Genomic DNA, 13,170 nt, shown 5'->3' on the forward strand with positions numbered 1-13,170 from the left:
AAGCATGTTTAGATTATTTTAGAGGCATCATATTGTATTATTATATTATTGTATTGTATTTGTACTTTGTTTATATATTTATAGTCCTGAGGAAGATCATGCATTGATCGAAAGCTTGATTAAATGGAGAAGCAAGGAGCAACGACCACTTCGTAGTCATTTTTTCCTCTATATTGACCCTCACCACTATGAATGACCGCCAGTGTTACGAGGCTTTTGGAAAAATTCTTCCGCTATATATATATATATGCAGAATAATCTATAAGGCAAGTTTTAGCAGGATTTATTCGCCATTACCGCTATACTATTCTATACTATACTATTCTATCACTTTTAAACTTGAAAATATGCAGAGCTGACATGTATGAGACTCAACCTTCCGTAACATTCATCACATTATATTATTTAAAATCCTGACTCGGATGTACATTAAGTATTCCAATCCGAGCATATTTTGAGTGGACCTTTTTATTTTATTTTTTGTCGATAAATCAGCTTGAAGATCATCAGATTGATTGTAATGATGACGAGAAGCACGCCATACACAACAAACAATGTCCTGAACGAGGATGTGACGTCATAGATACAACCTGAAAGAAAGAAACGGTTCACGATTACATATCATTCATGAACGAATTCGAGTCTATTGCAAAACCCATTAATTACTCTATATGGGTTAATTGAGATAATCATCAACTCTGGTATGCCTACAGTATGACATCATGCTTACTATCCGGTTTAATCCTAGTAAGTTGGTTATTTACACACACACACCCACACCCTCACACCCACACACACACACACTTTTTTTAATAATGTTTTTATTCTGATTTCATGAACAAAAATATACATAACATTTCAATTTAACATATCATACTTTACACTTCATATTTTCACTTTTTTCACTAACTTAATAAAATCATGAGTCATATATATCTTAAGAAAACAATGAAATCAGTTATTATAAAAATGCTTAAAGACCAAACTTCCCCCTCCTCCCCCCCGCCCCCAACACACACACACAAACACACACACACATATATATATATATATATATACATATATATATATATATATTGTAAAGAAATGGATGAAGAGAACAATGGTAGGCGTAGCTTAAATCAAGGTTCCCCAGAGCTATCTACCCTTTGGAAAAATTGGTGAAGGAAATTATAATTGGTATAGTGTCGAAAATCTGTCTATCTGACGGTCAATCGGATTGGGTTCGCTTTAGCCATTAACCCGTCTCTGTGGTCTAGTGGTTAAGGCACCGGCGTTCAAAGCTGGGGCCCCGGGTTCGATTCCCGCAGAGACATTTTTTCGGCATCACCAATTTTTCCAAAGGGTAGATAGCTCTGGGAACCTTGATTTAAGCTACGCCTACCATTGTTCTCTTCATCCATTTCTTTACAATATTTAAATAAAAAAAGAGTTGCCAAAAGCTGTTGTACATGTATAACTTTACACACACACACACACATATATATATATATATATATATATATATATATATATATACACACACACACATCTATTTATTTATTCATCTATTATTGCGTTTTGCGCACTGCGTTTCTTGGTGCTGTTGACTAAGAAATTTATAATTTTCTAATGAAGCCCTATGGGCGAAAATTTGATCTAACTTTTCTCTCTACGGTTGTTTTATTCACCTTGTATTTTGCTTTAATGTATATAAGAAATGAGTACATAAGTTAATATCAAAGAAAATTTCACTTTAACTAGTTTTCGATTTATTCACCTGAATAGATCGAAGTGAAATTTTGGCGAGATAATTATCTTGCAATGTTGACAAATAACTTTTGATTCGTCGAGTTGGCGAGATAATTTTTGATACTTTTTATTGGTAACGTATCTCGCCTGTATATTCACAAACAATGTTTAATATGAAGATTTGGCGAGATATCGTATTTTGCAATTTCGACATTAAGTCGATGTACTATCAAAACTTTCGTAAAATTCAGTATCTACAGGTTATTTTGGTCTACAAGCATCTGAATGCAATATGTACAAAAACTATTTGGGTATATGTATATAAAATTACCTGATATCACATCTCCCGATAGGTAACCTATGCCATATAAAAAGGAATTTGCTGCAATAGCTCGAGGAATGTTCTTTTGATCTCGAACTGATAGTTTCATCATCGCGTGTGGTAAACAATCAAATATAAAAGATGGTAAAACCTTGAATGGACGCCATTACTGCAAGGAAAATATAGGTTGAACTCACGAAGTCGAGGAAAAATGAACTTGCACATGCAAAGCAAGCGAAACAGAAGATGATGGTATTATCAAATTTAAAGAGAAGGAGAACTAAGTACAGGATGCGACCAAATGTACCGCTAATGCCCGCTATACTGGAGAGAAAGACGGCATTTGATAGGTTAATTCCCGCTTCTTCTGCGTGGGGTACAAGGAACAGCACCCAAGCAGCATGTACAAAACATTGCAGGATCATTGATGGAGCGACGAGGGTGTATAAGGGTTCCTGAACGAAGATAAAGGATTTCAGTTGGGCCAAAAATGAATCCCATGAGCACCACGAGCTAGTGTCACCATTGTCACCCAATGACCTCATCTTTTCTTCCTTCTTTGATTTTTCTTCGATTGTCTTTTGCAAGATTGTTGACGTCTCTCTTCCGTCTGTTTGATTTCTATCGGTTTGTTCTGGTGTCGAGGCTTTCATCAATGACTCTCCTTCTGCGTCGTCAGAAGAGTTTAAGTTACCCTGTCTCCCTTCCTGAGGTGGTCTGACGATGGCACCACAAACCATTGTGTGTAAAGCAATACCTCCCAGGATCAGAAACCCGCCATGGTATCCATAGGCCTCCAGAGACCTCTCTGTGATGACAGGAACAAGAAAAGCCCCGAACGTTCTCCCGAAGAGGGTAAGGGCGTTTGCAAAGATGAAAGATTTGGTAAAGAAGAGATTCATGGAAACCATTATCGGGAAATAGGTGAGGGCCATGCCAAAACCTATAAAGAAAAATAAAGAGGAATGCAATGCATTTGCCAGTGAACTTAATAAGGAAATGCAGAGCTGTTTTGATCTCTCTTTTTTTCACAAAAACCCTCCCCCAGGTGCTGCTCCTAAATAGATGAAAAACAAAAATGATCCGGAATACAGAATGGAAATATAGTACGAAAGCGCCACTTTACGTGTCTTCCTGATGTGAGGAAGAAAAACCTTTAAATGAAAAGATTAATTTGCTTGTCAAACAAATTTACCGAGGAGAATGGATACATTTTCGGTGCCATACCCTGGAATAATGGTTTATTTCTAATACGTCTAATGCCGATTCGTTCAACTGCCAACTCGTCTACTATCATTTGGTCTATCATCAGGTCGTCCACTATCCACATGGTCTAATTACCAATTCGTCCACTCACTATTTCGTTTAATAAGCAGTCGGTGCAATAGTCATTTAGTCCATATACCATTTGGTCTAATTGGACTAAGTATTGTGGAAATGAATAATAATGAAATGGATATTAAAAAGAAATTGGCTTTGAGACGAAAGGGTGATTAGACAAAGTGATAATAGGACCAAATGGATATTAGACCAAATGGTTGTTAGACGAAATGTTGGTGGACGGAATGGCATTATACTAAATCAAAGTAGACTATGTGGTGAGTTGACGAGTTGGCAGGAGATGAAATGGCAATTTACCGGACTAATAAAGATATCCTTGATCAATCCCTGCAGTGACATGTGTATAAAATGTGAAATCGAAAGTAAAATGTGGATTCCTCTTTCACCGGCCTCACACCGTAGCTTATCTCATATAGGGGCCGCGATTTTGAAAGTGTGTGTGGTTGTATGTGAGTGGGGTAGCACGTGTGCGTGGGTTTGTGTGGGGTTGAAAAAAAATCTCATTGGTAATTTTGACAATTTTGTTCTGCACGTTTGCTGAAATTGTGGTTCCGGCCCGAGTTATATAAATTTTTAACAGTTTTACCAATCATAACTTCAAAATCAAAATATTGTAAATTAATGCAAAATGTGTTTTAAAGAAGAAAAACATACCTGTTACAGCTAGCATTATTCCGAGTATGTATATGGATGGAGCCCAGGAAGCACAGATGATTGGTAAGGCACACAACAGACCACCGATCATCGCCATGGTCCTGAGAGTCATTATCTTCATCAAGAATATAGTGATGGGGGCTAGAAAAAATCATAATAAATTATCGATTAAAGTTTTGTTGAACGTTTGAAATACAACAAACACGAATTTATTTATGATCTTGGAAAAAAGGCGTCCCAAAAGACTTGATCACAAATTAGTCTCAAGCTTGAAGCATTTGAATAACATATAAAATGATAATGAATATTTTGATCTTTAAAATGACATCGCTCCGAGTAATGAAATCCCTGACATCTTTTCCGTTTTTTTTCCTGTAACTCAATTTAATAATCACATTGTCTCAATTTCCAACCTTGCTTTTTTGTTCAGAAATTTTCTAAATAAACGATCATTGTAAGCTTGAATTCAACAACTAAAGAATTTGCATCACATTTTTATCTTTGAATATGCTTTTTATAGAATTTCGATAAATAACAAATTGCCCATTAACACAATGTAGATTACACATAACACTGTTGAAATTTAGGAAATCATAACCAACAATTAACGTATTTGTATCTATAGAAATGATGATCTTGATAATGATAAAATACCAAAAAAATTGTAATCTTCCAAGATAATCGAAAATGTTTACAATACAACTAAAAGTGGTTTCAACTTCCCCACAATTGCTGTTGTTATTTACCACATGCCACTCAAATAAATTATATTTTGAGGGTAAATTCTTGTTAAAAAAATTAAAGGAAACTGGTAATGAGAAAATATTAGACCAAAAAGCTACAATGATTAGTTCGTCAGATACCTCTGCACATAACAATGAGATTATCATTCTTGTAGAATGAATCTAGAGTTATTTGTACTCCATTTTTAATGAAATAAAAAATATTTCACTTTTTTTTAATTTCTTAGATAATTTTTCTTAAACAGCTTATTCAACCAAAAGACAGGAAAATACTTTTGATTAAGCATATACTAAATCAAATAGGAGCTGATAAGAATAAATAGATTTACTCAAAATATTTGGTGCTAACCACTGACGATTTCTTATAACATCTTTTACTCTAAGTATACCTGCCTGCTTCCATTTTTCAAATATCAACATACGATTATTAAAATTTATGTTACTGTTATTCCAAATGATTTTATTATCATTGTTTTTTATCCAAATAAACCAATGTATCTTAACCAGCTCCAAAAAGAAAATCATTGTAAAAACTAGGTTAATTTCTTTTGTACACACATTATTCATATTTACACATTATTCATATTTTTGTTGATATATTGTATTACCAATCTCAGATAACCAACATAACCAATGATTAAAAATCCGTGACGTCATACTAAACACCCGTATGTGAGTCGAATATGGTGCACTGGCTAACAATCACAATGTGAAAAAATGTATATGTTTCTAATACTAACATGTCGCTTCTATGTAGCGATTTCATCATCTCGGATATAGCTGGTATAGATATAATGTAGCTGGTAAAGATTATAAAAAGAGAGAATCAAGTTTAACACTCAAAACTTCCCAAACTGGATTGAGAAATTGACCGTTTTCATACTTTTATTCATTTAAGAAATTGGACTTTCATTTCAAAATATTAAGCAACATCTGACGTGTTTTTTAAATTCCTCAAAAAATGTGTCTCTTTAAAACTTATTTGTACAAATTTGTTTATTGCCTATCATAAAATCATAATCCTCGATTTTTTTCGCACATTCCATTGTTGAAAAAGAAAATTTTCACAGATAAATAAGCATTGAACGGATGGAAGGTCAGATTTCAGTACATTGTAATCAACATCACTGAACCTTGATAGTCAACACGGTTCAAAATAAAAACTATATGTATGTATATATATATATGTGGGTGTGTGTGTGTGTGTGTGTGAAGAGTAGAGTAGAATCAAGGATGAAGCAAAGTATACACTATGTTGTAAAGCTTTCGGCCCTGGCCTTCTTCAGTATTTATTTGCTAAAAAACACAAATAAAGCAAATCATAGAATAAGCAACAGAACAAACATTATCTTTACAACATAGTCTATACTTTGCTTCATCCTTGATTCTATTCCACTCTTCACACATATATTATTAACAATGATCAAAGCGATTGGTACATATATCCAAGCCCCTCTCATTATATATATATATATATATATATATATATATATATATATATATATATATATCATAGGCCTACCTTTATTTATTTAAATGTTGTAGATAAATACATGCTTCCGGACTGCATGAATTTAATGAAATATACATCTTCTTTGAATACTGAATCTTATAATCTAAGTGATTCCTATGAAATACCGTGTATAAAGTTACAAATGTTAATGTTCAAAGTACTGACCAGTGAAGTACATCATCGTGCTCGGTAGACCCAAAACAAAGGCAGCAGTCTTAAAGTCGCTGTCGTATCGGTCGACGACATCGGGGAGAAGGACTCCAAACGATTTGCTTATTCCGCCATCGACGAAGAAAAGTAAGAACTTGCTTGAAAGAATGGCATATTTTCCAAGGGTCGGTTGAATCCTCAAGAAGGTTTCTCGCCATCATGAGAAAGAGTATTACGTATGTTACACGTAAACCCTACTTGTGTGTTCAATACAGGGTTCAATTGTTGGATATCATCAAATTGATGGCACGCAAATTTGATGAATGGCTTTTATTAAATAGGCATATATATGCTCTGATGGGTATCAATAGAAAAAGCATAGAGAAAAGAGATTTATGAGAAAAGTAATCAAAATATTTTGTAATGGGGAAGTGTATAGAATATCGTAAAATATTGATTTACGGTCAAAGTCTGAGGTTTTTTCATATTTTGAAAAATCATACTATATTTTGCCCAATTTCATATATTTGATATACATTTCGTCATTTATTACCCCCGTTTTGTGATAAAATGAAACTGGAAGTAATATTAATTATCCATTTTCAACCCAAATCACCTTTCAGTTTCCAATGAAACTTGCAGTATCACAGGTCGCCACCAAAACTTTGGCGGCGAAAGCCATTTTTTTTTTTTTGGGGGGGAGGCACCTGAAATTTTGGGATGGACACAGGTAAAAATTTGACAATCAATTCTTTAGAAATTGAAAACTACATGAATCAATTTGCAATTCTTTGTCACTCCACCCTTTTTGGTTGTTCAAAATGTAGAGGACTTTGGGTCAGGAAAAATTGTGTCAATCAAGAAAAATATATAAAGGGTTGCACTACAAAATGATGGTGATTTTGGTTAAATTTCTGCTATTCAGCATACCAAAGGAGTCCTGTCTATGGTGAATAATACACGCAGCATAATACCCTCAAGTAAATCTTGGGGGTGCTTCAGCTCCCCCGCACCCACGCTTACCAGGGTCATTTCAAATCTCATGAAAGCAATAGATCCGTGAATGTCAAACGTTCGTGCATTTTGTGCTTGTTCTGTCTTATTGATTCGAGTATTTATTATCTTGTTTTAGTGGGATTTATTATCTTGTTTTAGTGGGATACACATCTACGTGTTAAAACCACCAGTGAATGTGTAAATAGCAATATAAGGGACTATAGTGAAAGAAATGTTATTCGATTCAGTCAAGCTCTCCAGCACGTCTCCTGGGTATATGATGATTCCAGTCCATGTGTCAGTTATGATATTTTTTTAGAATCCTTTTTAAATGTATATAATTGTTTTCCTGTAAAATCATGTTAGGCAAAAATTAATCAGAAATACAAACCATGGATTACCAAGGAATTGCATAAACTTTGTAAAAAGAAATATAAAATGTATGTTAAGTACCTTAAAAATCCTACTGAATATAGAAAGAGCGTTTATAAAACCATAAGAAATAAGGTGACAAATATGCTAAAATTTGCAAAATTATCTTACTACAAACATAAGTTTCAAACTGCTACTGGTAATTCACGTCATACATGGAAAATAATTAACAAAGCTCTAGGTCAGCAAAATAAACAAAAAGTCATCAAGTCACTTTTAAATGATAATGCTATCGAAATGAGTGCATGTTTCAATACGTATTTTGTCAATATAGGTCCAAACAATAATAATGTTGATGTTTTGGATTATGTAAAAAAGAACGACAAAAATTTATTTTTGTCAGCCTATTACATCAAAAGAGATTATAGAAATTGTCAGTGGGTTTAAGAATAACACAAGTCCTGGATATGATGAAATAACAATCAAAATTCTTAAGAGAGTAGTTCATATTATTTGCATACCACTATGTTCTATATTTAATGCTTGTCTTGCCATGGGAGTCTTCCCAGATCAACTTAAAATAGCCAAGGTTGTACCTGTGTTTAAGAATGGAGCCCATGAAATTATAAAAAAAAACTATCGTCCAATTTCTTTTTTACCAATTTTCTTTAAGGTTTTTGAAAGATGTATATACAACCGTTTATTAAATTTTATTTCTGAGTGCAATATTTTAAATGACAATCAATATGGCTTTAGGAAAAATCACTCCACTGCTTCAGCATTAATAGATTTCATTCACAAGGTAGTAAATGCTCTTGATAATAAGGAAACAATGATAGGTCTTTTCCTTGACCTGAGCAAAGCTTTTGATACGTTGGATCACATAATACTATTACGTAAATTGTTTCATTACGGAATTCGTGGTAATGTTCTTAAGTTATTTGAAAGTTATCTTTGTAATCGTAAACAGTATGTCACTCTTGCCAACAAAAAATCTTCACTTCAACAAATCACTTGTGGGGTTCCCCAAGAGTCAATTTTAGGACCACTTCTATTCACTCTATATATCAATGACTTGCCTAACGTATCAAGTGTTATCAAATGTATTTTATTTGCAGATGACACCAGCATGTTCATGTCCCATAAAAATCATGATTTTTTACAAAATGTATTCAATAATGAACTACACAACATATCCAACTGGTTCTTAATAAACAAGTTAACTTTGAATATTTCCAAAACACATTTTATGATTTTTTTCAAATAAAAAAGAAATAATATTGACATAAATATTCAATTAAACAACATTCAGATTCAAGAGGTGTCTTCGTTAACATTCGTAGGTGTAACAGTTGATAATAAGCTTACTTGGGGTGAACATGTCGGTGTCATCTGTAATAAGATTGCAAAAAGTGTTGGTGTATTATACAAATTATGCAGCTTTCCTAAAGAGATTTTAATTCTTTTATATAATACTTTAATTTAACCTTTTTAAATTATTGCAACCCAGTCTGGGCAAATTCTTTTAAATGTCATATCAACAGATTATTCCTTTTACAGAAAAGAGCAATACGAATAATAAATCTTGCCCCATACCTTGCCCACACTCAACCCATATTTTGTCATTTGAGAGTACTAAAACTTGAAGATATATTTAAGTTCAACATTGCAATTTTAATGTACTCTTGCCATAATGATGTTTTACCGAAGACACTGTTGCAATATTTCTGTACAAATAGTTCCATACACATGCATATGACGAGGAATGCATCAAACTTTCACTTGCCATTTTTTAAAACCTCTTTGTATAAACAATCAATATTTTTATCAGAGTCTTGTCATTTGGAATTCTATTCCTTGCCAGATTCGCAACAGTAAATCTCTAAATCTAAACTTTTTTACTGGATCATTATCATTTGCATTAATATTGTAGGCTCTTGTATCGTAGTTTTGTTTTTGTCTAGGGTCTGTACGGTACTTTGTTTTCTTAATTTTTAGTATAATTGTGTTATTTCAATTTATTTCATTAGGTATCTTGGGTTGGCGTTTATAAGGCTCGTCCTTTCTTGCCACTGCCCTCACTCATGTTAACTGGATTTTATTGTATATTTGTGTTATCTATCTTATCTTTTTATATGTTTGTACTTTGTTGACTTCTTTTTATGAGTGGAAAATAAATACGAATTGAATTGAATTGTTCATAATTATATAGATTGTTATCGCTAACACTAATATGAAAAACAAAATCTGATACGTCCTGATCGTTGGTATCCCAGCATATTTAAGTTATGTAAGTTATGGGTTAAGTTAAGCATTTAAAAACAATGAAAAAAGAAAATTACGTGATCGCAGAAGACTCCCACCCATCATTCCACACACACATTCTTTTTTATATAATATTTTATTTTCTTCCTCTTTCAAAACAATAAGTTGACAATCACAATTCATAAAAATAAAGATTCTTTGCAATTAAGTATACAATAATATAATAAATATATCAATATCAAGGAGATTACAAATATTTTTAAAATGATTAGAAATGAAATCAAACTGCCAAATTTCTCTGCTATAACAATGTGAAACATTTTTTTTTGGTGAAAAAAAAATTACCTCAATATTTCTATCATGTAAATATCAAAATTATGTCGAATCAAATAAACTACTTTTTTATGAAGCTCTACAAACCTATAAGAGGAAGATTATATATATATATATATATATATATATATATATATATAATCTTTCACTCACCTACGCACCCCACACTCCCTCCCACACAATCATACCACCCCCCAAAACACACACGCCCTCACTTACACCCCCCTTCCCAGGCAGCAAACACTCACATTCACACGCGGACATACCATTGCACCTCCACGGCACCTCCTTCTTACCACATACACCCTCCCACACACACACACGCACACACACATGCGCATACCACTACCCTTCCTTTCACATTACACATCACCTTGCATAGCATTTTCATTTGATGCTTGATAAAACAGCGATGTGGATAAAATGCTTTGCTCAAGGGCATAAGTGTCGCGGCGGGAATCCAACCCCCGGTCCTCGGATCTCCAATCAAGCGCGCGCCTTAGACCATTCGGCCACGGCACCTCCACCACACACACCCCTGTATCCTAAACACGCCATTTATGTTTCCCCTCATCACTACGACAGCAACTGTTGTCCATTGTTGATCAACAAATATATTAAATATCTTTTGTTGATCAACAATGGACAACAGTTGCTGTCGTAGTGTTATTACTACTACCTTAAAAAAATGACTTTTCTGATTTAGAATTGGAAGCAGTTGTTTATGTTGAGCCCTTCGCAAGCGTGTGTGGGTGTGTGAACGGTGGTGTGATTGTGGGAGAGGTGATGTGTTGTGGGTGTCTATGTGAGGGTGTGTATGTGTTGTGTGTATGGATGGTAAGGTTTCTTTCTGCGTTCACACAAGTTATTTTTTTCGCACTTTGTATCATTCTTCACCCAGCAACTATGCGCAACTGTCTCGTAGTCAGTCATGCATGCAAGCAAGCATCCACATGAAAATGATATGGGGAGGAAAACAATATCAAGACATATCAATAAATAAAAAGATTTCATGTTCATACCTCAGACGAGGCAACTTCTAAACCGAAGGGAATATTTTTGTCTGGCCCACTCTGTCCTACCCCCAAAATGGGAGGAATCATAATTATGATCATGATGTTGGGGTGCGATGCATTTATCAACCACAGATTCAAGACGTTCAGTAAAGATAAATAAATCTATATTTTCATGAACCATTTTCACTGCAAAAGAACCTCCAATTAAACGATATCTCGCAATTAAAAAAAATACTGTTATATGTGTATATTCCCCAAAGGTCAGACAAACTTATGCATGGGAATAAGGGCATACTGGTAAAAAGCTTAAATTTTTGTGTTATTTGGCAATATGTGGCAAATTATGATGAAGATACTGCTACTCCTTGTACTATCACCACCACCACCACCACCACCACCACCACTACTTACTACTACTACCACCACCGCCTCCGCCGCCACCACCACCACCACCGCCACCCCACCATCACCATGCACCACCACCAGCCCCAGGACTACTACTACTACTAATAATGATAATAATATATTATTAATTCTATACTGCCACTATTACGAAATACTGCTATCTAACCCGCCCAAAAATAATAACAATAAAAACAAAAATCATTTTAACTATGGAGTCATTAGTTCTTATAGAAGCAATCTCTCCTTGATTTACTTTTAACTGAGACATGAATTATTAATCACTTTCGTTGTTAGCGAATCTTTTTATCAAATCCATCCTTGGTCAAAATTGATGTTGTCGCTGTTTTGTGACGCCTGTCGATCAGCATGATCAGTAATGAATTTAAAAATAAAAATACTTATACATTGGGCGATCTATCTTCGATAGATTACCCGGTCTAAATCCCTATACGTATCCGCTGTTTAAATAATGAATTGTGTAATAACATTTCAACGAATAAAATTGAATTGGCTGCTTAAATACTAAATACATAAATTAACGGATATCCAAATAAGTCACAATCGGGGTAATAACATTGAAGTAGGCCACGCCAAAATACTATACCAATTAATCAACATGTATTCAGATCATTGGAATGTATCTACAGCTACATTAACCTATTTATTATTTGATTGCATGATTTCGTGATTAAGTAGCCGTATCTGATCATAGTCATCATGATATGTGATATATGTATCAAAAAAATAAATCATCGTTGAAATTTCTGCTAAAGTAAATACATCAGGACAATTCAACGTTTTAATTAAAAACAAATAACTATCATAATCACGATTATTATTTCCTCATATCATCTTTATAGAGTAAGGGAGATATTTTTAGTTAAGATGAAACAGAAATTGACAGTTTTTATTTTGGAATCATAACGAGAGAAGAGACAAGGCGATCAACATTCACCCAAGGTTTTCTTGCCAAAACGCTTTACAGCCATTTCAATTCAGTTTAGGTAAGGAGATCTAAACGGACTTTATTTGGGCGTTATTTTAAGGTAAAGAAGAAATGCTTCTAATTATTTTGTTTTATCGTGTTTTTTTCATTAAAAAATCTCGTAAAGCCATCATAATGCCTCAATTGATAATTGGCCTATCTGAATGTATTAGGAAGACGAAAGCATATGATGGCGTTTTTATTGTAAATTGGCAATGTTATTGTTGTAATATATGTATTTCAAAAACTGTTTTTTTTATAATAGAATAGAGTCCTGAGTGACCTTACAAAGATATAAAGACTGAAAATTTTCTTAAGCTTTCACTGGTATTTTAACAAAAAAA

At 33.7% G+C, this 13,170-nt stretch overlaps 1 pseudogene; it reads right to left on the reverse strand.

The window, feature by feature from the left end:
* Positions 1 to 246: 246 nt before the first annotated feature.
* LOC121409389 lies at positions 247 to 6,672 on the reverse strand (annotated as a pseudogene).
* Between the last annotated feature and the right edge of the window lie 6,498 nt (positions 6,673 to 13,170).

The sequence above is a fragment of the Lytechinus variegatus genome, chromosome 2 (genome assembly GCF_018143015.1).
Source record: "Lytechinus variegatus isolate NC3 chromosome 2, Lvar_3.0, whole genome shotgun sequence".
Lineage (NCBI taxonomy): Eukaryota > Metazoa > Echinodermata > Echinoidea > Temnopleuroida > Toxopneustidae > Lytechinus > Lytechinus variegatus.